This window comes from Phyllobates terribilis, unplaced genomic scaffold, assembly GCF_046119375.1.
Source record: "Phyllobates terribilis strain yellow unplaced genomic scaffold, ASM4611937v1 Scaffold_7__3_contigs__length_470593459, whole genome shotgun sequence".
Taxonomy (NCBI): domain Eukaryota; kingdom Metazoa; phylum Chordata; class Amphibia; order Anura; family Dendrobatidae; genus Phyllobates; species Phyllobates terribilis.
The window spans coordinates 370258855-370286175 of record NW_027362767.1 but is presented as its reverse complement, the minus strand read 5'-3'; positions in this window follow the sequence as shown (position 1 = coordinate 370286175).

Here is a 27321-nt window from a genome sequence, read left to right as displayed (position 1 = left end):
CAATGGAAGAGTTCCGAAGCATTTTTAAACATCAGCAGAATTCCGAGAACAATGAAAGAGTTCTGAAGCATTTTTAAACGTCAACAAAATTCCGAGAACAATGGAAGCGTTCCGAAGCATTTTTAAACGTCAGCGGAATTCCGAGAACAATGGAAGAGTTCCTAAAAATTTTTAAAGTTCAGCGGAATTCCGAGAACAATGGAGGAGTTCTGAAGCATTTTTAAACGTCAGCGGAATTCCGGGAACAATGGAAGAGTTCCGAAGTATTTTTAATCATGAACAAAATTCTGAGAACAATGGAAGAGTTCTGAAACATTTTTTTAACTTCAGCGGAATTCCGAGAACAATGGAAGAGTTCCGAAGCATTTTTAAACTTCGGCTTAAATCCCGAGAACAATGGAAGAGTTCCGACACATTTTTAAGTGTCAAAAAAATTTCGAGAACAATGGAAGAGTTCCGAAGCATTTTTAAACTTCAGCGGAATTCCGAGAACAGTGGAGGAGTTCCAAAGCATTTTTAAACATCAAAAAAATTCCGAGAACAATGGAAGAGTTCCGAAGCATTTTTAAACTTTAGCTGAATTCCGAGAACAATGGAAGAGTTCCGAAGCATTTTTAAACTTCAGCGGAATTCCGAGAACAATGGAAGAGCTCCGAAGTATTTTTAAACTTCAGTGGAATTCCGAGAACAATGGAAGAGTTCCGAAGCATTTTTAAACTTTAGCTGAATTCCGAGAACAATGGAAGAGTTCTGAAACATTTTTAAACGTCAGCGGAATACCGAGAACAATGGAAGAGTTCCGAAGCATTTTTAAACATCAGCGGAATTCTGAGAACAATGGAAGAGTTCCGAAGCATTTTTAAACTTCATTGAAATTCCGAGAACAATGGAAGATTTCCGAAGCATTTTTAAATGTCAACAAAATTCCGAGAACAATGGAAGAGTTCCGAAGCATTTTTAAACTTTAGCTGAATTCCGAGAACAATGGAAGAGTTCCGAAGCATTTTTAAACTTCAGAGGAATTCCGAGAACAATGGAAGAGCTCCGAAGTATTTTTAAACTTCAGTGGAATTCCGAGAACAATGGAAGAGTTCCGAAGCATTTTTAAACTTCGGCAGAATTCCCAGAACAACGCAAGAGTTCTGAATCATTTTTAAACGTAAGCGGAATTCCGAGAACAATGGTAGAGTTCAGAAGCATTTTTAAACTTCAGCGGAATTCTGAGAGCAATGGAAGAGTTCTGAAGCATTTTTAAACTTCAGCAGAATTCCGAGAACAAAGGAAGAGTTCCGTAGCATTTTTAAACTTCAGAGGAATTCCGAGAACAATGGAAGAGTTCCGAAGCATTTTTAAACTTCAGCGGAATTCCGAAAACAATGGAAGAGTTCCGAAGCATTTTTAAACATCAGCAGAATTCCGAGAACAATGAAAGAGTTCTGAAGCATTTTTAAATGTCAACAAAATTCCGAGAACAATGGAAGCGTTCCGAAGCATTTTTAAACGTCAGCGGAATTCCGAGAACAATGGAAGAGTTCCTAAAAATTTTTAAAGTTCAGCGGAATTCCGAGAACAATGGAGGAGTTCTGAAGCATTTTTAAACGTCAGCGGAATTCCGGAAACAATGGAAGAGTTCCAAAGTATTTTTAATCATGAACAAAATTCTGAGAACAATGGAAGAGTTCTGAAACATTTTTTTAACGTCAGCGGAATTCCGAGAACAATGGAAGAGTTCCGACGCATTTTTAAATGCCAACAACATTCCGAGAACAATGGAAGAGTTCCAAAGCATTTTTAAATGTCAGCGGAATTCCGAGAACAATGGAAGAGTTCACAAGCATTTTTAAACTTCAGCGAAATTCCGAGAACAATGGAAGAGTTCCGAAGCATTTTTAAACTTCAGTGGAATTCCGAGAACAATGGATGAGTTCCGTAGCATTTTTAAACTTCAGCGGAATTCCGAGAACAATGAAAGAGTTCCGAAGCATTTTTAAACGTCAGTGGAATTCAGAGAACAATGGAAGAGTCCCGAAGCAGTTTTAAACTTCAGCGGAATTCCGAGAACAATGAAAGAGTTCCGAAGCATTTTTAAACGTCAGCGGAATTCAGAGAACAATGGAAGAGTTCCGAAGCATTTTTAAACTTCGGCTTAAATCCCGAGAACAATGGAAGAGTTCCGACACATTTTTAAGTGTCAAAAAAATTTCGAGAACAATGGAAGAGTTCCGAAGCACTTTTAAACTTCAGCGGAATTCCGAGAACAGTGGAGGAGTTCCAAAGCATTTTTAAACGTCAAAAAAATTCCGAGAACAATGGAAGAGTTCCGAAGCATTTTTAAACTTTAGCTGAATTCCGAGAACAATGGAAGAGCTCCGAAGTATTTTTAAACTTCAGTGGAATTCCGAGAACAATGGAAGAGTTCTGAAACATTTTTAAACGTCAGCGTAATACCGAGAACAATGGAAGAGTTCCGAAGCATTTTTAAACATCAGCGGAATTCTGAGTACAATGGAAGAGTTCCGAAGCATTTTTAAACTTCATTGAAATTCCGAGAACAATGGAAGAGTTCCGAAGCATTTTTAAACGTCAACAAAATTCCGAGAACAATGGAAGAGTTCCGAAGCATTTTTAAACTTTAGCTGAATTCCGAGAACAATGGAAGAGTTCATAAGCATTTTTAAACTTCAGCGGAATTCCGAGAACAATGTAAGAGCTCTGAAGTATTTTTAAACTTCAGTGGAATTCCGAGAACAATGGAAGAGTTCCGAAGCATTTTTAAACTTCGTCAGAATTCCCAGAACAACGCAAGAGTTCCGAAGCATTTTTAAACGTCAGCGGAATTCCGAGAACAATGGTAGAGTTCAGAAGCATTTTTAAACTTCAGCGGAATTCTGAGAGCAATGGAAGAGTTCTGAAGCATTTTTAAACTTCAGCAGAATTCCGAGAACAAAGGAAGAGTTCCGTAGCATTTTTAAACTTCAGAGGAATTCCGAGAACAATGGAAGAGTTCCGAAGCATTTTTAAACTTCAGCGGAATTCCAAAAACAATGGAAGAGTTCCGAAGCATTTTTAAACATCAGCAGAATTCCGAGAACAATGAAAGAGTTCTGAAGCATTTTTAAACGTCGACAAAATTCCGAGAACAATGGAAGCGTTCCGAAGCATTTTTAAACGTCAGCGGAATTCCGAGAACAATGGAAGAGTTCCTAAAAATTTTTAAAGTTCAGCGGAATTCCGAGAACAATGGAGGAGTTCTGAAGCATTTTTAAACGTCAGCGGAATTCCGGGAACAATGGAAGAGTTCCGAAGTATTTTTAATCATGAACAAAATTCTGAGAACAATGGAAGAGTTCTGAAACATTTTTTTAACTTCAGCGGAATTCCGAGAACAATGGAAGAGTTCCGACGCATTTTTAAATGCCAACAAAATTCCGAGAACAATGGAAGAGTTCCGAAGCATTTTTAAACGTCAGCTGAATTTCGAGAACAATGGAAGAGTTCCAAAGCATTTTTAAATGTCAGCGGAATTCCGAGAACAATGGAAGAGTTCACAAGCATTTTTAAACTTCAGCAAAATTCCGAGAACAATGGAAGAGTTGCGAAGCATTTTTAAACTTCAGTGGAATTCCGAGAACAATGGATGAGTTCCGTAGCATTTTTAAACTTCAGCGGAATTCCGAGAACAATGAAAGAGTTCCGAAGCATTTTTAAACGTCAGCGGAATTCAGAGAACAATGGAAGAGTTCCGAAGCAGTTTTAAACTTCAGTGAAATTCCGAGAACAATGGAAGAGTTCTGAAACATTTTAAAACTTCAGCGGAATTCCGAGAACAATGGAAGAGTTCCGAAGCATTTTTAAACGTCAGCGGAATTCCGAGAACAATGGAAGAGTTCCGAAGCATTTTTAAACTTCAGCGGAATTCCGAGAACAGTGGAGGAGTTCCAAAGCATTTTTAAACGTCAAAAAAATTCCGAGAACAATGGAAGAGTTCCGAAGCATTTTTAAATTTCAGCGAAATTCTGGGAACAATGGAAGAGTTCCGAAGTTTTTTTAATCGTCAATAAAATTCTGAGAACAATGGAAGAGTTCTGAAACATTTTTTTTACTTCAGCGGAATTCCGAGAACAATGGAAGAGTTCTGAAGCATTTTTAAACTTCGGCTTAAATCCCGAGAACAATGGAAGAGTTCCGACACATTTTTAAGTGTCAAAAAAATTTCGAGAACAATGGAAGAGTTCCGAAGCATTTTTAAACTTCATCGGAATTCCGAGAACAGTGGAGGAGTTCCAAAGCATTTTTAAACGTCAAAAAAATTCCGAGAACAATGGAAGAGTTCCGAAGCATTTTTAAACTTTAGCTGAATTCCGAGAACAATGGAAGAGTTCCGAAGCATTTTTAAACTTCAGCGGAATTCCGAGAACAATGGAAGAGCTCCGAAGTATTTTTAAACTTCAGTGGAATTCCGAGAACAATGGAAGAGTTCTGAAACATTTTTAAACGTCAGCGGAATACCGAGAACAATGGAAGAGTTCCGAAGCATTTTTAAACATCAGCGGAATTCTGAGAACAATGGAAGAGTTCCGAAGCATTTTTAAACTTCATTGAAATTCCGAGAACAATGGAAGAGTTCCGAAGCATTTTTAAACGTCAACAAAATTCCGAGAACAATGGAAGAGTTCCGAAGCATTTTTAAACTTTAGCTGAATTCCGAGAACAATGGAAGAGTTCCGAAGCATTTTTAAACTTTAGCGGAATTCCGAGAACAATGGAAGAACTCCGAAGTATTTTTAAACTTCAGTGGAATTCCGAGAACAATGGAAGAGTTCCGAAGCATTTTTAAACTTCGGCAGAATTCCCAGAACAACGCAAGAGTTCCGAAGCATTTTTAAACGTCAGCGGAATTCCGAGAACAATGATAGAGTTCAGAAGCATTTTTAAACTTCAGCGGAATTCTGAGAGCAATGGAAGAGTTCTGAAGCATTTTTAAACTTCAGCAGAATTCCGAGAACAATGGAAGAGTTCCGAAACATTTTTAAACTTCAGCGGAATTCTGAATACAATGGAAGAGTTCCGAAGCATTTTTAAACATCAGCAGAATTCCGAGAACAATGAAAGAGTTCTGAAGCATTTTTAAACGTCAACAAAATTCCGAGAACAATGGAAGCGTTCCGAAGCATTTTTAAACGTCAGCGGAATTCCGAGAACAATGGAAGAGTTCCTAAAAATTTTTAAAGTTCAGCGGAATTCCGAGAACAATGGAGGAGTTCTGAAGCATTTTTAAACGTCAGCGGAATTCCGGGAACAATGGAAGAGTTCCGAAGTATTTTTAATCATGAACAAAATTCTGAGAACAATGGAAGAGTTCTGAAACATTTTTTTAACTTCAGCGGAATTCCGAGAACAATGGAAGAGTTCCGAAGCATTTTTAAACTTCGGCTTAAATCCCGAGAACAATGGAAGAGTTCCGACACATTTTTAAGTGTCAAAAAAATTTCGAGAACAATGGAAGAGTTCCGAAGCATTTTTAAACTTCAGCGGAATTCCGAGAACAGTGGAGGAGTTCCAAAGCATTTTTAAACATCAAAAAAATTCCGAGAACAATGGAAGAGTTCCGAAGCATTTTTAAACTTTAGCTGAATTCCGAGAACAATGGAAGAGTTCCGAAGCATTTTTAAACTTCAGCGGAATTCCGAGAACAATGGAAGAGCTCCGAAGTATTTTTAAACTTCAGTGGAATTCCGAGAACAATGGAAGAGTTCCGAAGCATTTTTAAACTTTAGCTGAATTCCGAGAACAATGGAAGAGTTCTGAAACATTTTTAAACGTCAGCGGAATACCGAGAACAATGGAAGAGTTCCGAAGCATTTTTAAACATCAGCGGAATTCTGAGAACAATGGAAGAGTTCCGAAGCATTTTTAAACTTCATTGAAATTCCGAGAACAATGGAAGATTTCCGAAGCATTTTTAAATGTCAACAAAATTCCGAGAACAATGGAAGAGTTCCGAAGCATTTTTAAACTTTAGCTGAATTCCGAGAACAATGGAAGAGTTCCGAAGCATTTTTAAACTTCAGAGGAATTCCGAGAACAATGGAAGAGCTCCGAAGGATTTTTAAACTTCAGTGGAATTCCGAGAACAATGGAAGAGTTCCGAAGCATTTTTAAACTTCGGCAGAATTCCCAGAACAACGCAAGAGTTCTGAATCATTTTTAAACGTAAGCGGAATTCCGAGAACAATGGTAGAGTTCAGAAGCATTTTTAAACTTCAGCGGAATTCTGAGAGCAATGGAAGAGTTCTGAAGCATTTTTAAACTTCAGCAGAATTCCGAGAACAAAGGAAGAGTTCCGTAGCATTTTTAAACTTCAGAGGAATTCCGAGAACAATGGAAGAGTTCCGAAGCATTTTTAAACTTCAGCGGAATTCCGAAAACAATGGAAGAGTTCCGAAGCATTTTTAAACATCAGCAGAATTCCGAGAACAATGAAAGAGTTCTGAAGCATTTTTAAATGTCAACAAAATTCCGACAACAATGGAAGCGTTCCGAAGCATTTTTAAACGTCAGCGGAATTCCGAGAACAATGGAAGAGTTCCTAAAAATTTTTAAAGTTCAGCGGAATTCCGAGAACAATGGAGGAGTTCTGAAGCATTTTTAAACGTCAGCGGAATTCCGGAAACAATGGAAGAGTTCCAAAGTATTTTTAATCATGAACAAAATTCTGAGAACAATGGAAGAGTTCTGAAACATTTTTTTAACGTCAGCGGAATTCCGAGAACAATGGAAGAGTTCCGACGCATTTTTAAATGCCAACAACATTCCGAGAACAATGGAAGAGTTCCAAAGCATTTTTAAATGTCAGCGGAATTCCGAGAACAATGGAAGAGTTCACAAGCATTTTTAAACTTCAGCGAAATTCCGAGAACAATGGAAGAGTTCCGAAGCATTTTTAAACTTCAGTGGAATTCCGAGAACAATGGATGAGTTCCGTAGCATTTTTAAACTTCAGCGGAATTCCGAGAACAATGAAAGAGTTCCGAAGCATTTTTAAACGTCAGTGGAATTCAGAGAACAATGGAAGAGTCCCGAAGCAGTTTTAAACTTCAGCAGAATTCCGAGAACAATGAAAGAGTTCCGAAGCATTTTTAAACGTCAGCGGAATTCAGAGAACAATGGAAGAGTTCCGAAGCAGTTTTAAACTTCAGTGAAATTCCGAGAACAATGGAAGAGTTCTGAAACATTTTAAAACTTCAGCGGAATTCCGAGAAAAACTGAAGAGTTCCGAAGCATTTTTAAACGTCAGCGGAATTCCGAGAACAATGGAAGAGTTCCGAAGCATTTTTAAACTTCAGCGGAATTCCGAGAACAATGGAAGAGTTCCGAAGCATTTTTAAACGTCAGCGGAATTCCGAGAACAATGGAAGAGTTCCTAAAAATTTTTAAAGTTCAGCGGAATTCCGAGAACAATGGAGGAGTTCTGAAGCATTTTTAAACGTCAGCGGAATTCCGGGAACAATGGAAGAGTTCCGAAGTACTTTTAATCATGAACAAAATTCTGAGAACAATGGAAGAGTTCTGAAACATTTTTTTAACTTCAGCGGAATTCCGAGAACAATGGAGGAGTTCCGAAGCATTTTTAAACTTCGGCTTAAATCCCGAGAACAATGGAAGAGTTCCGACACATTTTTAAGTGTCAAAAAAATTTCGAGAACAATGGAAGAGTTCCGAAGCACTTTTAAACTTCAGCGGAATTCCGAGAACAGTGGAGGAGTTCCAAAGCATTTTTAAACGTCAAAAAAATTCCGAGAACAATGGAAGAGTTCCGAAGCATTTTTAAACTTTAGCTGAATTCCGAGAACAATGGAAGAGCTCCGAAGTATTTTTAAACTTCAGTGGAATTCCGAGAACAATGGAAGAGTTCTGAAACATTTTTAAACGTCAGCGTAATACCGAGAACAATGGAAGAGTTCCGAAGCATTTTTAAACATCAGCGGAATTCTGAGTACAATGGAAGAGTTCCGAAGCATTTTTAAACTTCATTGAAATTCCGAGAACAATGGAAGAGTTCCGAAGCATTTTTAAACGTCAACAAAATTCCGAGAACAATGGAAGAGTTCCGAAGCATTTTTAAACTTTAGCTGAATTCCGAGAACAATGGAAGAGTTCATAAGCATTTTTAAACTTCAGCGGAATTCCGAGAACAATGTAAGAGCTCTGAAGTATTTTTAAACTTCAGTGGAATTCCGAGAACAATGGAAGAGTTCCGAAGCATTTTTAAACTTCGTCAGAATTCCCAGAACAACGCAAGAGTTCCGAAGCATTTTTAAACGTCAGCGGAATTCCGAGAACAATGGTAGAGTTCAGAAGCATTTTTAAACTTCAGCGGAATTCTGAGAGCAATGGAAGAGTTCTGAAGCATTTTTAAACTTCAGCAGAATTCCGAGAACAAAGGAAGAGTTCCGTAGCATTTTTAAACTTCAGAGGAATTCCGAGAACAATGGAAGAGTTCCGAAGCATTTTTAAACTTCAGCGGAATTCCAAAAACAATGGAAGAGTTCCGAAGCATTTTTAAACATCAGCAGAATTCCGAGAACAATGAAAGAGTTCTGAAGCATTTTTAAACGTCGACAAAATTCCGAGAACAATGGAAGCGTTCCGAAGCATTTTTAAACGTCAGCGGAATTCCGAGAACAATGGAAGAGTTCCTAAAAATTTTTAAAGTTCAGCGGAATTCCGAGAACAATGGAGGAGTTCTGAAGCATTTTTAAATTTCAGCGAAATTCTGGGAACAATGGAAGAGTTCCGAAGTTTTTTTAATCGTCAATAAAATTCTGAGAACAATGGAAGAGTTCTGAAACATTTTTTTTACTTCAGCGGAATTCCGAGAACAATGGAAGAGTTCTGAAGCATTTTTAAACTTCGGCTTAAATCCCGAGAACAATGGAAGAGTTCCGACACATTTTTAAGTGTCAAAAAAATTTCGAGAACAATGGAAGAGTTCCGAAGCATTTTTAAACTTCATCGGAATTCCGAGAACAGTGGAGGAGTTCCAAAGCATTTTTAAACGTCAAAAAAATTCCGAGAACAATGGAAGAGTTCCGAAGCATTTTTAAACTTTAGCTGAATTCCGAGAACAATGGAAGAGTTCCGAAGCATTTTTAAACTTCAGCGGAATTCCGAGAACAATGGAAGAGCTCCGAAGTATTTTTAAACTTCAGTGGAATTCCGAGAACAATGGAAGAGTTCCGAAGCATTTTTAAACTTCATTGAAATTCCGAGAACAATGGAAGAGTTCCGAAGCATTTTTAAACGTCAACAAAATTCCGAGAACAATGGAAGAGTTCCGAAGCATTTTTAAACTTTAGCTGAATTCCGAGAACAATGGAAGAGTTCCGAAGCATTTTTAAACTTTAGCGGAATTCCGAGAACAATGGAAGAACTCCGAAGTATTTTTAAACTTCAGTGGAATTCCGAGAACAATGGAAGAGTTCCGAAGCATTTTTAAACTTCGGCAGAATTCCCAGAACAACGCAAGAGTTCCGAAGCATTTTTAAACGTCAGCGGAATTCCGAGAACAATGATAGAGTTCAGAAGCATTTTTAAACTTCAGCGGAATTCTGAGAGCAATGGAAGAGTTCTGAAGCATTTTTAAACTTCAGCAGAATTCCGAGAACAATGGAAGAGTTCCGAAACATTTTTAAACTTCAGCGGAATTCTGAATACAATGGAAGAGTTCCGAAGCATTTTTAAACATCAGCAGTATTCCGAGAACAATGAAAGAGTTCTGAAGCATTTTTAAACGTCAACAAAATTCCGAGAACAATGGAGGAGTTCTGAAGCATTTTTAAACGTCAGCGGAATTCCGGGAACAATGGAAGAGTTCCGAAGTATTTTTAATCATGAACAAAATTCTGAGAACAATGGAAGAGTTCTGAAAGATTTTTTTAACTTCAGCGGAATTCCGAGAACAATGGAAGAGTTCCGAAGCATTTTTAAACTTCGGCTTAAATCCCGAGAACAATGGAAGAGTTCCGACACATTTTTAAGTGTCAAAAAAATTTCGAGAACAATGGAAGAGTTCCGAAGCATTTTTAAACTTCAGCGGAATTCCGAGAACAGTGGAGGAGTTCCAAAGCATTTTTAAACATCAAAAAAATTCCGAGAACAATGGAAGATTTCCGAAGCATTTTTAAACTTTAGCTGAATTCCGAGAACAATGGAAGAGTTCCGAAGCATTTTTAAACTTCAGCGGAATTCCGAGAACAATGGAAGAGCTCCGAAGTATTTTTAAACTTCAGTGGAATTCCGAGAACAATGGAAGAGTTCCGAAGCATTTTTAAACATCAGCGGAATTCTGAGAACAATGGAAGAGTTCCGAAGCATTTTTAAACTTCATTGAAATTCCGAGAACAATGGAAGATTTCCGAAGCATTTTTAAATGTCAACAAAATTCCGAGAACAATGGAAGAGTTCCGAAGCATTTTTAAACTTTAGCTGAATTCCGAGAACAATGGAAGAGTTCCGAAGCATTTTTAAACTTCAGAGGAATTCCGAGAACAATGGAAGAGCTCCGAAGTATTTTTAAACTTCAGTGGAATTCCGAGAACAATGGAAGAGTTCCGAAGCATTTTTAAACTTCGGCAGAATTCCCAGAACAACGCAAGAGTTCTGAATCATTTTTAAACGTAAGCGGAATTCCGAGAACAATGGTAGAGTTCAGAAGCATTTTTAAACTTCAGCGGAATTCTGAGAGCAATGGAAGAGTTCTGAAGCATTTTTAAACTTCAGCAGAATTCCGAGAACAAAGGAAGAGTTCCGTAGCATTTTTAAACTTCAGAGGAATTCCGAGAACAATGGAAGAGTTCCGAAGCATTTTTAAACTTCAGCGGAATTCCGAAAACAATGGAAGAGTTCCGAAGCATTTTTAAACATCAGCAGAATTCCGAGAACAATGAAAGAGTTCTGAAGCATTTTTAAATGTCAACAAAATTCCGAGAACAATGGAAGCGTTCCGAAGCATTTTTAAACGTCAGCGGAATTCCGAGAACAATGGAAGAGTTCCTAAAAATTTTTAAAGTTCAGCGGAATTCCGAGAACAATGGAGGAGTTCTGAAGCATTTTTAAACGTCAGCGGAATTCCGGGAACAATGGAAGAGTTCCGAAGTATTTTTAATCATGAACAAAATTCTGAGAACAATGGAAGAGTTCTGAAACATTTTTATAACTTCAGCGGAATTCCGAGAACAATGGAAGAGTTCCGACGCATTTTTAAATGCCAACAAAATTCCGAGAACAATGGAAGAGTTCCGAAGCATTTTTAAACGTCAGCTGAATTTCGAGAACAATGGAAGAGTTCCAAAGCATTTTTAAATGTCAGCGGAATTCCGAGAACAATGGAAGAGTTCACAAGCATTTTTAAACTTCAGCAAAATTCCGAGAACAATGGAAGAGTTCCGAAGCATTTTTAAACTTCAGTGGAATTCCGAGAACAATGGATGAGTTCCGTAGCATTTTTAAACTTCAGCGGAATTCCGAGAACAATGAAAGAGTTCCGAAGCATTTTTAAACGTCAGCGGAATTCAGAGAACAATGGAAGAGTTCCGAAGCAGTTTTAAACTTCAGTGAAATTCCGAGAACAATGGAAGAGTTCTGAAACATTTTAAAACTTCAGCGGAATTCCGAGAACAATGGAAGAGTTCCGAAGCATTTTTAAACGTCAGCGGAATTCCGAGAACAATGGAAGAGTTCCGAAGCATTTTTAAACTTCAGCGGAATTCCGAGAACAGTGGAGGAGTTCCAAAGCATTTTTAAACGTCAAAAAAATTCCGAGAACAATGGAAGAGTTCCGAAGCATTTTTAAATTTCAGCGAAATTCTGGGAACAATGGAAGAGTTCCGAAGTTTTTTTAATCGTCAATAAAATTCTGAGAACAATGGAAGAGTTCTGAAACATTTTTTTTACTTCAGCGGAATTCCGAGAACAATGGAAGAGTTCTGAAGCATTTTTAAACTTCGGCTTAAATCCCGAGAACAATGGAAGAGTTCCGACACATTTTTAAGTGTCAAAAAAATTTCGAGAACAATGGAAGAGTTCCGAAGCATTTTTAAACTTCATCGGAATTCCGAGAACAGTGGAGGAGTTCCAAAGCATTTTTAAACGTCAAAAAAATTCCGAGAACAATGGAAGAGTTCCGAAGCATTTTTAAACTTTAGCTGAATTCCGAGAACAATGGAAGAGTTCCGAAGCATTTTTAAACTTCAGCGGAATTCCGAGAACAATGGAAGAGCTCCGAAGTATTTTTAAACTTCAGTGGAATTCCGAGAACAATGGAAGAGTTCCGAAGCATTTTTAAACTTCATTGAAATTCCGAGAACAATGGAAGAGTTCCGAAGCATTTTTAAACGTCAACAAAATTCCGAGAACAATGGAAGAGTTCCGAAGCATTTTTAAACTTTAGCTGAATTCCGAGAACAATGGAAGAGTTCCGAAGCATTTTTAAACTTTAGCGGAATTCCGAGAACAATGGAAGAACTCCGAAGTATTTTTAAACTTCAGTGGAATTCCGAGAACAATGGAAGAGTTCCGAAGCATTTTTAAACTTCGGCAGAATTCCCAGAACAACGCAAGAGTTCCGAAGCATTTTTAAACGTCAGCGGAATTCCGAGAACAATGATAGAGTTCAGAAGCATTTTTAAACTTCAGCGGAATTCTGAGAGCAATGGAAGAGTTCTGAAGCATTTTTAAACTTCAGCAGAATTCCGAGAACAATGGAAGAGTTCCGAAACATTTTTAAACTTCAGCGGAATTCTGAATACAATGGAAGAGTTCCGAAGCATTTTTAAACATCAGCAGTATTCCGAGAACAATGAAAGAGTTCTGAAGCATTTTTAAACGTCAACAAAATTCCGAGAACAATGGAGGAGTTCTGAAGCATTTTTAAACGTCAGCGGAATTCCGGGAACAATGGAAGAGTTCCGAAGTATTTTTAATCATGAACAAAATTCTGAGAACAATGGAAGAGTTCTGAAAGATTTTTTTAACTTCAGCGGAATTCCGAGAACAATGGAAGAGTTCCGAAGCATTTTTAAACTTCGGCTTAAATCCCGAGAACAATGGAAGAGTTCCGACACATTTTTAAGTGTCAAAAAAATTTCGAGAACAATGGAAGAGTTCCGAAGCATTTTTAAACTTCAGCGGAATTCCGAGAACAGTGGAGGAGTTCCAAAGCATTTTTAAACATCAAAAAAATTCCGAGAACAATGGAAGATTTCCGAAGCATTTTTAAACTTTAGCTGAATTCCGAGAACAATGGAAGAGTTCCGAAGCATTTTTAAACTTCAGCGGAATTCCGAGAACAATGGAAGAGCTCCGAAGTATTTTTAAACTTCAGTGGAATTCCGAGAACAATGGAAGAGTTCCGAAGCATTTTTAAACATCAGCGGAATTCTGAGAACAATGGAAGAGTTCCGAAGCATTTTTAAACTTCATTGAAATTCCGAGAACAATGGAAGATTTCCGAAGCATTTTTAAATGTCAACAAAATTCCGAGAACAATGGAAGAGTTCCGAAGCATTTTTAAACTTTAGCTGAATTCCGAGAACAATGGAAGAGTTCCGAAGCATTTTTAAACTTCAGAGGAATTCCGAGAACAATGGAAGAGCTCCGAAGTATTTTTAAACTTCAGTGGAATTCCGAGAACAATGGAAGAGTTCCGAAGCATTTTTAAACTTCGGCAGAATTCCCAGAACAACGCAAGAGTTCTGAATCATTTTTAAACGTAAGCGGAATTCCGAGAACAATGGTAGAGTTCAGAAGCATTTTTAAACTTCAGCGGAATTCTGAGAGCAATGGAAGAGTTCTGAAGCATTTTTAAACTTCAGCAGAATTCCGAGAACAAAGGAAGAGTTCCGTAGCATTTTTAAACTTCAGAGGAATTCCGAGAACAATGGAAGAGTTCCGAAGCATTTTTAAACTTCAGCGGAATTCCGAAAACAATGGAAGAGTTCCGAAGCATTTTTAAACATCAGCAGAATTCCGAGAACAATGAAAGAGTTCTGAAGCATTTTTAAATGTCAACAAAATTCCGAGAACAATGGAAGCGTTCCGAAGCATTTTTAAACGTCAGCGGAATTCCGAGAACAATGGAAGAGTTCCTAAAAATTTTTAAAGTTCAGCGGAATTCCGAGAACAATGGAGGAGTTCTGAAGCATTTTTAAACGTCAGCGGAATTCCGGAAACAATGGAAGAGTTCCAAAGTATTTTTAATCATGAACAAAATTCTGAGAACAATGGAAGAGTTCTGAAACATTTTTTTAACGTCAGCGGAATTCCGAGAACAATGGAAGAGTTCCGACGCATTTTTAAATGCCAACAAAATTCCGAGAACAATGGAAGAGTTCCAAAGCATTTTTAAATGTCAGCGGAATTCCAAGAACAATGGAAGAGTTCAAAAGCATTTTTAAACTTCAGCGAAATTCCGAGAACAATGGAAGAGTTCCGAAGCATTTTTAAACTTCAGTGGAATTCCGAGAACAATGGATGAGTTCCGTAGCATTTTTAAACTTCAGCGGAATTCCGAGAACAATGAAAGAGTTCCGAAGCATTTTTAAACGTCAGCGGAATTCAGAGAACAATGGAAGAGTCCCGAAGCAGTTTTAAACTTCAGCGGAATTCCGAGAACAATGAAAGAGTTCCGAAGCATTTTTAAACGTCAGCGGAATTCAGAGAACAATGGAAGAGTTCCGAAGCAGTTTTAAACTTCAGTGAAATTCCGAGAACAATGGAAGAGTTCTGAAACATTTTAAAACTTCAGCGGAATTCCGAGAACAATGGAAGAGTTCCGGAGCATTTTTAAACTTCTGCGGAATTCCCAGAAAAACTGAAGAGTTCCGAAGCATTTTTAAACGTCAGCGGAATTCCGAGAACAATGGTAGAGTTCAGAAGCATTTTTAAACTTCAACGGAATTCTGAGAGCAATGGAAGAGTTCTGAAGCATTTTTAAACTTCAGCTGAATTCCGAGAAAAAAGGAAGAGTTCCGAAGCATTTTTAAACTTTAGCGGAATTCCGAGAAAAATGGATGAGTTCCGAAGCATTCTTAAAAGTCAAAGGAAATCCGAGAACAATGGAAGAGTTCCGAAGCATTTTTAAACATCAGCGGAATTCCGAGAACAATGAAAGAGTTCTGAAGCATTTTTAAATGTCAACAAAATTCCAAGAACAATGGAAGCGTTCCGAAGCATTTTTAAACGTCAGCGGAATTACGAGAACAATGGAAGAGTTCCGAAGCATTTTTAAACTTCAGCGGAATTCCGAGAACAATGGAAGAGTTCCGAAGCATTTTTAAACGTCAGCGGAATTCCGAGAACAATGGAAGAGTTCCTAAAAATTTTTAAAGTTCAGCGGAATTCTGAGAACAATGGAAGAGTTCCGAAGCATTTTTAAACGTCAGCGGAATTCCGAGAACAATGGAAGAGTTCCTAAAAATTTTTAAAGTTCAGCGGAATTCCGAGAACAATGGAGGAGTTCTGAAGCATTTTTAAACGTCAGCGGAATTCCGTGAACAATGGAAGAGTTCCGAAGTACTTTTAATCATGAACAAAATTCTGAGAACAATGGAAGAGTTCTGAAACATTTTTTTAACTTCAGCGGAATTCCGAGAACAATGGAGGAGTTCCGAAGCATTTTTAAACTTCGGCTTAAATCCCGAGAACAATGGAAGAGTTCCGACACATTTTTAAGTGTCAAAAAAATTTCGAGAACAATGGAAGAGTTCCGAAGCACTTTTAAACTTCAGCGGAATTCCGAGAACAGTGGAGGAGTTCCAAAGCATTTTTAAACGTCAAAAAAATTCCGAGAACAATGGAAGAGTTCCGAAGCATTTTTAAACTTTAGCTGAATTCCGAGAACAATGGAAGAGTTCCGAAGCATTTTTAAACTTCAGCGGAATTCCGAGAACAATGGAAGAGTTCTGAAACATTTTTAAACGTCAGCGTAATACCGAGAACAATGGAAGAGTTCCGAAGCATTTTTAAACATCAGCGGAATTCTGAGAACAATGGAAGAGTTCCGAAGCATTTTTAAACTTCATTGAAATTCCGAGAACAATGGAAGAGTTCCGAAGCATTTTTAAACGTCAACAAAATTCCGAGAACAATGGAAGAGTTCCGAAGCATTTTTAAACTTTAGCTGAATTCCGAGAACAATGGAAGAGTTCATAAGCATTTTTAAACTTCAGCGGAATTCCGAGAACAATGTAAGAGCTCTGAAGTATTTTTAAACTTCAGTGGAATTCCGAGAACAATGGAAGAGTTCCGAAGCATTTTTAAACTTCGTCAGAATTCCCAGAACAACGCAAGAGTTCCGAAGCATTTTTAAACGTCAGCGGAATTCCGAGAACAATGGTAGAGTTCAGAAGCATTTTTAAACTTCAGCGGAATTCTGAGAGCAATGGAAGAGTTCTGAAGCATTTTTAAACTTCAGCAGAATTCCGAGAACAAAGGAAGAGTTCCGTAGCATTTTTAAACTTCAGAGGAATTCCGAGAACAATGGAAGAGTTCCGAAGCATTTTTAAACTTCAGCGGAATTCCGAAAACAATGGAAGAGTTCCGAAGCATTTTTAAACATCAGCAGAATTCCGAGAACAATGAAAGAGTTCCGAAGCAGTTTTAAACTTCAGCGGAATTCAGAGAACAATGGAAGAGTTCCGAAGCAGTTTTAAACTTCAGTGAAATTCCGAGAACAATGGAAAAGTTCTGAAACATTTTAAAACTTCAGCGGAATTCCGAGAACAATGGAAGAGTTCCGAAGCATTTTTAAACGTCAGCGGAATTCCGAGAACAATGGAAGAGTTCCGAAGCATTTATAAACTTCAGCGGAATTCCGAGAACAGTGGAGGAGTTCCAAAGCATTTTTAAACGTCAAAAAAATTCCGAGAACAATGGAAGAGTTCCGAAGCATTTTTAAATTTCAGCGAAATTCCGGGAACAATGGAAGAGTTCCGAAGTTTTTTTAATCGTCAACAAAATTCTGAGAACAATGGAAGAGTTCTGAAACATTTTTTTTACTTCAGCGGAATTCCGAGAACAATGGAAGAGTTCTGAAGCATTTTTAAACTTCGGCTTAAATCCCGAGAACAATGGAAGAGTTCCGACACATTTTTAAGTGTCAAAAAAATTCCGAGAACAATGGAAGAGTTCCGAAGCATTTTTAAACTTTAGCTGAATTCCGAGAACAATGGAAGAGTTCCGAAGCATTTTTAAACTTCAGCGGAATTCCGAGAACAATGGAAGAGCTCCGAAGTATTTTTAAACTTCAGTGGAATTCCGAGAACAATGGAAGAGTTCTGAAACATTTTTAAACGTCAGCGGAATACCGAGAACAATGGAAGAGTTCCGAAGCATTTTTAAACATCAGCGGAATTCTGAGAACAATGGAAGAGTTCCGAAGCATTTTTAAACTTCATTGAAATTCCGAGAACAATGGAAGAGTTCCGAAGCATTTTTAAACGTCAACAAAATTCCGAGAACAATGGAAGAGTTCCGAAGCATTTTTAAACTTTAGCTGAATTCCGAGAACAATGGAAGAGTTCCGAAGCATTTTTAAACTTTAGCGGAATTCCGAGAACAATGGAAGAACTCCGAAGTATTTTTAAACTTCAGTGGAATTCCGAGAACAATGGAAGAGTTCCGAAGCATTTTTAAACTTCGGCAGAATTCCCAGAACAACGCAAGAGTTCCGAAGCATTTTTAAACGTCAGCGGAATTCCGAGAACAATGATAGAGTTCAGAAGCATTTTTAAACTTCAGCGGAATTCTGAGAGCAATGGAAGAGTTCTGAAGCATTTTTAAACTTCAGCAGAATTCCGAGAACAATGGAAGAGTTCCGAAACATTTTTAAACTTCAGCGGAATTCTGAATACAATGGAAGAGTTCCGAAGCATTTTTAAACATCAGCAGAATTCCGAGAACAATGAAAGAGTTCTGAAGCATTTTTAAACGTCAACAAAATTCCGAGAACAATGGAAGAGTTCCGAAGTATTTTTAATCATGAACAAAATTCTGAGAAGAATGGAAGAGTTCTGAAACATTTTTTTAACTTCAGCGGAATTCCGAGAACAATGGAAGAGTTCCGAAGCATTTTTAAACTTCGGCTTAAATCCCGAGAACAATGGAAGAGTTCCGACACATTTTTAAGTGTCAAAAAAATTTCGAGAACAATGGAAGAGTTCCGAAGCATTTTTAAACTTCAGCGCAATTCCGAGAACAGTGGAGGAGTTCCAAAGCATTTTTAAACGTCAAAAAAATTCCGAGAACAATGGAAGAGTTCCGAAGCATTTTTAAACGTCAACAAAATTCCGAGAACAATGGAAGAGTTCCGAAGCATTTTTAAACTTTAGCTGAATTCCGAGAACAATGGAAGAGTTCCGAAGCATTTTTAAACTTCAGCGGAATTCCGAGAACAATGGAAGAGCTCCGAAGTATTTTTAAACTTCAGTGGAATTCCGAGAACAATGGAAGAGTTCCGAAGCATTTTTAAACTTCGGCAGAATTCCCAGAACAAAGCAAGAGTTCCGAAGCATTTTTAAATGTCAGCGGAATTCCGAGAACAATGGTAGAGTTCAGAAGCATTTTTAAACTTCAGCGGAATTCTGAGAGCAATGGAAGAGTTCTGAAGCATTTTTAAACTTCAGCAGAATTCCGAGAACAAAGGAAGAGTTCCGTAGCATTTTTAAAATTCAGCGGAATTCCGAGAAAAATGGATGAGTTCCGAAGCATTCTTAAAAGTCAAAGGAAATACGAGAACAATGGAAGAGTTCCGAAGCATTTTTAAACATCAGCGGAATTCCGAGAACAATGAAAGAGTTCTGAAGCATTTTTAAACGTCAACAAAATTCCAAGAACAATGGAAGCGTTCCGAAGCATTTTTAAACGTCAGGAGAATTCCGATAACAATGGAAGCGTTCCAAAGCATTTTTAAACGTCAGCTTAATTCCGAGAACAATGGAAGCGTTCCAAAGCATTTTTAAACTTCAGCAGAATTCCGAGCACAATGGAAGAGTTCCGAAGCATTTTTAAACTTCAGCAGAATTCCGAGTACAATGGAAGAGTTCCGAAGCATTTTTAAACTTCAGCGGAATTCCGAGAACAATGGTAGAGGTCCGAAGCATTTTTAAACTTTAGCGGAATTCCGAGAACAATGGAGGAGTTCCAAAGCATTTTTAAACGTCATCAAAATCCCGAGAACAATGGAAGAGTTCTGAAACATTTTAAACTTCAGCGGAATTCCGAGAACAATGGAAGAGTTCCGAAGCATTTTTAAACGTCAGCGGAATTCCGAGAACAATAGTAGAGTTCAGAAGCATTTTTAAACTTCAACGGAATTCCGAGAGCAATGGAAGAGTTCTGAAGCATTTTTAAACTTCAGCGGAATTCCGAGAACAAAGGAAGAGTTCCGAAGCATTTTTAAACTTCAGCGGAATTCCAAAAACAATGGAAGAGTTCCGAAGCATTTTTAAACATCAGCGGAATTCCGAGAACAATGAAAGAGTTCTGAAGCATTTTTAAACGTCAACAAAATTCCGAGAACAATGGAAGCGTTCCGAAGCATTTTTAAACGTCAGCGGAATTCCGAGAACAATGGAGGAGTTCCGAAGCATTTTTAAACGTCAGCGGAATTCCGCGAACAATGGAAGAGTTCCGAAGCACTTTTAAACTTCAGCAAAATTCCGGGAACAATGGAAGAGTTCCGAAGTATTTTTAATCGTGAACAAAATTCTGAGAACAATGGAAGAGTTCTGAAACATTTTTTAACATCAGCGGAATTCCGAGAACAATGGAAGAGTTCCGATGCATTTTTAAATGTCAACAAAATTCCGAGAACAATGGAAGAGTTCCGAAGCATTTTTAAACGTCAGCTGAATTTCGAGAACAATGGAAGAGTTCCAAAGCATTTTTAAACGTCAGCGGAATTCCGAGAACAATGGAAGAGGTCCGAAGCATTTTTAAACTTCAGCGGAATTCCGAGAACAATGGAGGAGTTCCAAAGCATTTTTAAACGTCATCAAAATTCCGAGAACAATGGAAGAGTTCCGAAGCATTTTTAAACTTCAGCGGAATTCCGAGAGCAATGGAAGAGTTCTGAAGCATTTTTAAACTTCACCAGAATTCCAAGAACAATGGAAGAGTTCCGAATCATTTTTAAACTTCAGCTGAATTCCGAGAACAATGGAAGAGTTCCGAAGCATTTTTAAACTTCAGTGGAATTCCGAGAACAATGGATGAGTTCCATAGCATTTTTAAACTTCAGCGGAATTCCGAGAACAATGAAAGAGTTCCGAAACATTTTTAAACGTCAGCGGAATTCAGAGAACAATGGAAGAGTTCCGAAGCAGTTTTAAACTTCAGGGAAGTTCCGGGAACAATGGAAGAGTTCCGAAGCATTTTTAAACTTCAGCGGAATTCCGAGAGCAATGGAAGAGTTCTGAAGCATTTTTAAACTTCAGTGGAATTCCGAGAACAATGCATGAGTTCCGCAGCATTTTTAAACTTCAGCGGAATTCAGAGAACAATGAAAGAGTTCCGAAGCATTTTTAAACGTCAGCGGAATTCAGAGAACAATGGAAGAGTTCCGAAGCAGTTTTATACTTCAGTGAAATTCCGAGAACAATGGAAGAGTTCCGAAGAATTTTTAAACGTCAACAAAATTCCGAGAACAATGGAAGAGTTCTGAAACATTTTAAACTTCAGCGGAATTCCGAGAACAATGGAAGAGTTCCGAAGCATTTTTAAACTTCGGCGGAATTCCCAGAAGAACTGAAGAGTTCCGAAGCATTTTTTAAATGTCAAGAAAATTCCGAGAACAATGGAAGAGTTCCGGAGCATTTTTCAACTTTAGCGGAATTCCGAGAAAAATGGATGAGTTCCGAAGCATTTTTAAATGTCAAAGGAAATCCGAGAACAATGGAAGAGTTCCAAAGCATTTTTAAACATCAGCGGAATTCCGAGAACAATGAAAGAGTTCTGAAGCATTTTTAAACGTCAACAAAATTCCAAGAACAATGGAAGCGTTCCGAAGCATTTTTAAACGTCAGCGGAATTCCGAGAACAATGGAAGAGTTACTAAACATTTTCAAACTTCAGCGGAATTCCGAAAACAATGGAGGAGTTCCGAAGCATTTTTAAACGTCAGGAGAATTCCGATAACAATGGAAGCGTTCCAAAGCATTTTTAAACGTCAGCTTAATTCCGAGAACAATGGAAGCGTTCCGAAGCATTTTTAATCTTCAGCAGAATTCCGAGCACAATGGAAGAGTTCCGAAGCATTTTTAAACTTCAGCGGAATTCTGAGAGCAATGGAAGAGTTCTGAAGCATTTTTAAATTTCAGCAGAATTCCGAGAACAATGTAAGAGTTCCGAAGCATTTTTAAACTTCAGCTGAATTCCGGGAACAAAGGAAGAGTTACGAAGCATTTTTAAAATTCAGCGGAATTCCGAGAAAAATGGATGAGTTCCGAAGCATTCTTAAAAGTCAAAGGAAATCCGAGAACAATGGAAGAGTTCCGAAACATTTTTAAACATCAGCGGAATTCCGAGAACAATGAAAGAGTTCTGAAGCATTTTTAAACGTCAACAAAATTCCAAGAACAATGGAAGCGTTCCGAAGCATTTTTAAACGTCAGCGGAATTCCGAGAACAATGGAAGAGTTACTAAACATTTTCAAACTTCAGCGGAATTCCGAAAACAATGAAGGACTTCCGTAGCATTTTTAAACGTCAGGAGAATTCCGATAACAATGGAAGCGTTCCAAAGCATTTTTAAACGTCAGCTTAATTCCGAGAACAATGGAAGCGTTCCAAAGCATTTTTAAACTTCAGCAGAATTCCGAGCACAATGGAAGAGTTCCGAAGCATTTTTAAACTTCAGCAGAATTCCGAGTACAATGGAAGAGTTCCGAAGCATTTTTAAACTTCAGCGGAATTCCGAGAACAATGGTAGAGGTCCGAAGCATTTTTAAACTTTAGCGGAATTCCGAGAACAATGGAGGAGTTCCAAAGCATTTTTAAACGTCATCAAAATCCCGAGAACAATGGAAGAGTTCTGAAACATTTTAAACTTCAGCGGAATTCCGAGAACAATGGAAGAGTTCCGAAGCATTTTTAAACGTCAGCGGAATTCCGAGAACAATGGTAGAGTTCAGAAGCATTTTTAAACTTCAACGGAATTCCGAGAGCAATGGAAGAGTTCTGAAGCATTTTTAAACTTCAGCGGAATTCCGAGAACAAAGGAAGAGTTCCGAAGCATTTTTAAACTTCAGCGGAATTCCAAAAACAATGGAAGAGTTCCGAAGCATTTTTAAACATCAGCGGAATTCCGAGAACAATGAAAGAGTTCTGAAGCATTTTTAAACGTCAACAAAATTCCGAGAACAATGGAAGCGTTCCGAAGCATTTTTAAACGTCAGCGGAATTCCGAGAACAATGGAGGAGCTCCGAAGCATTTTTAAACGTCAGCGGAATTCCGCGAACAATGGAAGAGTTCCGAAGCACTTTTAAACTTCAGCAAAATTCCGGGAACAATGGAAGAGTTCCGAAGCATTTTTAAACTTCAGCGGAATTCCGAGAACAATGGAAGAGCTCCGAAGTATTTTTAAACTTCAGTGGAATTCCGAGAACAATGGAAGAGTTCCGAAGCATTTTTAAACTTCGGCAGAATTCCCAGAACAAAGCAAGAGTTCCGAAGCATTTTTAAATGTCAGCGGAATTCCGAGAACAATGGTAGAGTTCAGAAGCATTTTTAAACTTCAGCGGAATTCTGAGAGCAATGGAAGAGTTCTGAAGCATTTTTAAACTTCAGCAGAATTCCGAGAACAAAGGAAGAGTTCCGTAGCATTTTTAAAATTCAGCGGAATTCCGAGAAAAATGGATGAGTTCCGAAGCATTCTTAAAAGTCAAAGGAAATCCGAGAACAATGGAAGAGTTCCGAAGCATTTTTAAACATCAGCGGAATTCCGAGAACAATGAAAGAGTTCTGAAGCATTTTTAAACGTCAACAAAATTCCAAGAACAATGGAAGCGTTCCGAAGCATTTTTAAACGTCAGGAGAATTCCGATAACAATGGAAGCGTTCCAAAGCATTTTTAAACGTCAGCTTAATTCCGAGAACAATGGAAGCGTTCCAAAGCATTTTTAAACTTCAGCAGAATTCCGAGCACAATGGAAGAGTTCCGAAGCATTTTTAAACTTCAGCAGAATTCCGAGTACAATGGAAGAGTTCCGAAGCATTTTTAAACTTCAGCGGAATTCCGAGAACAATGGTAGAGGTCCGAAGCATTTTTAAACTTTAGCGGAATTCCGAGAACAATGGAGGAGTTCCAAAGCATTTTTAAACGTCATCAAAATCCCGAGAACAATGGAAGAGTTCTGAAACATTTTAAACTTCAGCGGAATTCCGAGAACAATGGAAGAGTTCCGAAGCATTTTTAAACGTCAGCGGAATTCCGAGAACAATAGTAGAGTTCAGAAGCATTTTTAAACTTCAACGGAATTCCGAGAGCAATGGAAGAGTTCTGAAGCATTTTTAAACTTCAGCGGAATTCCGAGAACAAAGGAAGAGTTCCGAAGCATTTTTAAACTTCAGCGGAATTCCAAAAACAATGGAAGAGTTCCGAAGCATTTTTAAACATCAGCGGAATTCCGAGAACAATGAAAGAGTTCTGAAGCATTTTTAAACGTCAACAAAATTCCGAGAACAATGGAAGCGTTCCGAAGCATTTTTAAACGTCAGCGGAATTCCGAGAACAATGGAGGAGTTCCGAAGCATTTTTAAACGTCAGCGGAATTCCGCGAACAATGGAAGAGTTCCGAAGCACTTTTAAACTTCAGCAAAATTCCGGGAACAATGGAAGAGTTCCGAAGTATTTTTAATCGTGAACAAAATTCTGAGAACAATGGAAGAGTTCTGAAACATTTTTTAACATCAGCGGAATTCCGAGAACAATGGAAGAGTTCCGATGCATTTTTAAATGTCAACAAAATTCCGAGAACAATGGAAGAGTTCCGAAGCATTTTTAAACGTCAGCTGAATTTCGAGAACAATGGAAGAGTTCCAAAGCATTTTTAAACGTCAGCGGAATTCCGAGAACAATGGAAGAGGTCCGAAGCATTTTTAAACTTCAGCGGAATTCCGAGAACAATGGAGGAGTTCCAAAGCATTTTTAAACGTCATCAAAATTCCGAGAACAATGGAAGAGTTCCGAAGCATTTTTAAACTTCAGCGGAATTCCGAGAGCAATGGAAGAGTTCTGAAGCATTTTTAAACTTCACCAGAATTCCAAGAACAATGGAAGAGTTCCGAATCATTTTTAAACTTCAGCTGAATTCCGAGAACAATGGAAGAGTTCCGAAGCATTTTTAAACTTCAGTGGAATTCCGAGAACAATGGATGAGTTCCATAGCATTTTTAAACTTCAGCGGAATTCCGAGAACAATGAAAGAGTTCCGAAACATTTTTAAACGTCAGCGGAATTCAGAGAACAATGGAAGAGTTCCGAAGCAGTTTTAAACTTCAGGGAAGTTCCGGGAACAATGGAAGAGTTCCGAAGCATTTTTAAACTTCAGCGGAATTCCGAGAGCAATGGAAGAGTTCTGAAGCATTTTTAAACTTCAGTGGAATTCCGAGAACAATGCATGAGTTCCGCAGCATTTTTAAACTTCAGCGGAATTCAGAGAACAATGAAAGAGTTCCGAAGCATTTTTAAACGTCAGCGGAATTCAGAGAACAATGGAAGAGTTCCGAAGCAGTTTTATACTTCAGTGAAATTCCGAGAACAATGGAAGAGTTCCGAAGAATTTTTAAACGTCAACAAAATTCCGAGAACAATGGAAGAGTTCTGAAACATTTTAAACTTCAGCGGAATTCCGAGAACAATGGAAGAGTTCCGAAGCATTTTTAAACTTCGGCGGAATTCCCAGAAGAACTGAAGAGTTCCGAAGCATTTTTTAAATGTCAAGAAAATTCCGAGAACAATGGAAGAGTTCCGGAGCATTTTTCAACTTTAGCGGAATTCCGAGAAAAATGGATGAGTTCCGAAGCATTTTTAAATGTCAAAGGAAATCCGAGAACAATGGAAGAGTTCCAAAGCATTTTTAAACATCAGCGGAATTCCGAGAACAATGAAAGAGTTCTGAAGCATTTTTAAACGTCAACAAAATTCCAAGAACAATGGAAGCGTTCCGAAGCATTTTTAAACGTCAGCGGAATTCCGAGAACAATGGAAGAGTTACTAAACATTTTCAAACTTCAGCGGAATTCCGAAAACAATGGAGGAGTTCCGAAGCATTTTTAAACGTCAGGAGAATTCCGATAACAATGGAAGCGTTCCAAAGCATTTTTAAACGTCAGCTTAATTCCGAGAACAATGGAAGCGTTCCGAAGCATTTTTAATCTTCAGCAGAATTCCGAGCACAATGGAAGAGTTCCGAAGCATTTTTAAACTTCAGCGGAATTCTGAGAGCAATGGAAGAGTTCTGAAGCATTTTTAAATTTCAGCAGAATTCCGAGAACAATGTAAGAGTTCCGAAGCATTTTTAAACTTCAGCTGAATTCCGAGAACAAAGGAAGAGTTACGAAGCATTTTTAAAATTCAGCGGAATTCCGAGAAAAATGGATGAGTTCCGAAGCATTCTTAAAAGTCAAAGGAAATCCGAGAACAATGGAAGAGTTCCGAAGCATTTTTAAACATCAGCGGAATTCCGAGAACAATGAAAGAGTTCTGAAGCATTTTTAAACGTCAACAAAATTCCAAGAACAATGGAAGCGTTCCGAAGCATTTTTAAACGTCAGCGGAATTCCGAGAACAATGGAAGAGTTACTAAACATTTTCAAACTTCAGCGGAATTCCGAAAACAATGAAGGACTTCCGTAGCATTTTTAAACGTCAGGAGAATTCCGATAACAATGGAAGCGTTCCAAAGCATTTTTAAACGTCAGCTTAATTCCGAGAACAATGGAAGCGTTCCAAAGCATTTTTAAACTTCAGCAGAATTCCGAGCACAATGGAAGAGTTCCGAAGCATTTTTAAACTTCAGCAGAATTCCGAGTACAATGGAAGAGTTCCGAAGCATTTTTAAACTTCAGCGGAATTCCGAGAACAATGGTAGAGGTCCGAAGCATTTTTAAACTTTAGCGGAATTCCGAGAACAATGGAGGAGTTCCAAAGCATTTTTAAACGTCATCAAAATCCCGAGAACAATGGAAGAGTTCTGAAACATTTTAAACTTCAGCGGAATTCCGAGAACAATGGAAGAGTTCCGAAGCATTTTTAAACGTCAGCGGAATTCCGAGAACAATGGTAGAGTTCAGAAGCATTTTTAAACTTCAACGGAATTCCGAGAGCAATGGAAGAGTTCTGAAGCATTTTTAAACTTCAGCGGAATTCCGAGAACAAAGGAAGAGTTCCGAAGCATTTTTAAACTTCAGCGGAATTCCAAAAACAATGGAAGAGTTCCGAAGCATTTTTAAACATCAGCGGAATTCCGAGAACAATGAAAGAGTTCTGAAGCATTTTTAAACGTCAACAAAATTCCGAGAACAATGGAAGCGTTCCGAAGCATTTTTAAACGTCAGCGGAATTCCGAGAACAATGGAGGAGTTCCGAAGCATTTTTAAACGTCAGCGGAATTCCGCGAACAATGGAAGAGTTTCGAAGCACTTTTAAACTTCAGCAAAATTCCGGGAACAATGGAAGAGTTCCGAAGTATTTTTAATCGTGAACAAAATTCTGAGAACAATGGAAGAGTTCTGAAACATTTTTTAACATCAGCGGAATTCCGAGAACAATAGAAGAGTTCCGATGCATTTTTAAATGTCAACAAAATTCCGAGAACAATGGAAGAGTTCCGAAGCATTTTTAAACGTCAGCTGAATTTCGAGAACAATGGAAGAGTTCCAAAGCATTTTTAAACGTCAGCGGAATTCCGAGAACAATGGAAGAGGTCCGAAGCATTTTTAAACTTCAGCGGAATTCCGAGAACAATGGAGGAGTTCCAAAGCATTTTTAAACGTCATCAAAATTCCGAGAACAATGGAAGAGTTCCGAAGCATTTTTAAACTTCAGTGGAATTCCGAGAACAATGGATGAGTTCCATAGCATTTTTAAACTTCAGCGGAATTCCGAGAACAATGAAAGAGTTCCGAAACATTTTTAAACGTCAGCGGAATTCAGAGAACAATGGAAGAGTTCCGAAGCAGTTTTAAACTTCAGGGAAGTTCCGGGAACAATGGAAGAGTTCCGAAGCATTTTTAAACTTCAGCGGAATTCCGAGAGCAAT